Raw genomic sequence first — 1,376 nt, forward strand, 5'->3', positions numbered from 1 at the left:
TTTATGAATATTAATATTCATAATTCGACTGATATTGTATTAGAATATTCTAATGATATTCTTAGGAATCGTTACGGAGGGCTATAGTTGTATCTACAGAATTCATTTAATTCCATAAAATATTAATGAATTCGTTTAATAGACATTTACGCAAATGCATCCTCACCCTCTTATCGCAAATCCGGGGAGTGCACAATCATCGCTAATTCCCGGGTTATTCTCATCTCGACGCTATAATCCTCGCCCTATTATAGTGACACCTGTGGGAGTACCAGTTGTGTGTTATTTGCTGTTTTCTATTCTCCAGCTTTCCAGACCTTTTACCCTCTAATAGTCTATTTTAATTGAGATATTCTGATTTAATCTAAGTTCGGTGAAATGGGTTATTATGCAGAAAGGGCTTCTCCTCAAGAGGTTATTAATGATGTTGAGTTGCCAGGAGAATGGGTAAAGACAAGATTAAAGGGTGGGGAATATAGTCATGTGTCTTATCATGTCGAGTTATTAAACTAATGCACTTTGACTCTGGGGATCCAGTTAGCAGTTGGTTCTGTATCATTGTTATTCAAACTTAATGGGATTTCATGATGTCTGCATTACGGGGTAACTGCTTATCCGATTAAGAATACCGTGTCACGACTAGACTGCAGTAAATTCATCAGTCGTTCGGAGCTTTTCGTGTTCATTATTTCGGGGGAATTTAGTGTCAAAGAAACTTGTTTATTCGATTAAATTCAATTATTGAAAAAGGAATTTATTTATTTCATTGACTTCCCTATTGAAACAAAATCATTGGATTCCAATTAATTATTTGTATAAATTATTCATATAAATTCAGATGAAGAATAGTTTATATTATATAATTATTTGTATTATATTCATATAAATTCGTGTTAAGAATAGTTTATGTAGAATGTTACGCTAATTAACAATTTGAGGATTAAAAAATCGGTTGAGAAAAAAAGATTTGGAGGTGATGGCTGAATTGAAATACTCTCCCAAAACCTTCAATTTCTTGCATAAGATCCTGTAAAGTATTCTTTGTGTTTTTTCCATGGTATTTTTTTTGCGTGTGACGCGTTCCAAAGGGAATTTTTCTTTAATTAAAAAATTTTACGTATAAAGAATTTATGTGAACTCAACGTGTAGTAAAACATATTTTGTATGAAGGGTCACCCGTAATTAGCATTACCCAGGGTTGGCAGGCGACGCAGCTGGTATGAACCCCGAAAAAAGGACGTAATACTCCATTACGGGTGACCTAGACGGCCCTAGAATGAGATCCTCATTACCTTTTGAAGACTCTGTGTGTGATAAATTATTTGTAAACATAATGAATTAAATTTTGCCTTGTACTCGGAAAAAAAAAGTCGTGA

This window comes from Fopius arisanus, unplaced genomic scaffold (assembly GCF_000806365.1).
Source record: "Fopius arisanus strain USDA-PBARC FA_bdor unplaced genomic scaffold, ASM80636v1 scaffold00040, whole genome shotgun sequence".
Lineage (NCBI taxonomy): Eukaryota > Metazoa > Arthropoda > Insecta > Hymenoptera > Braconidae > Fopius > Fopius arisanus.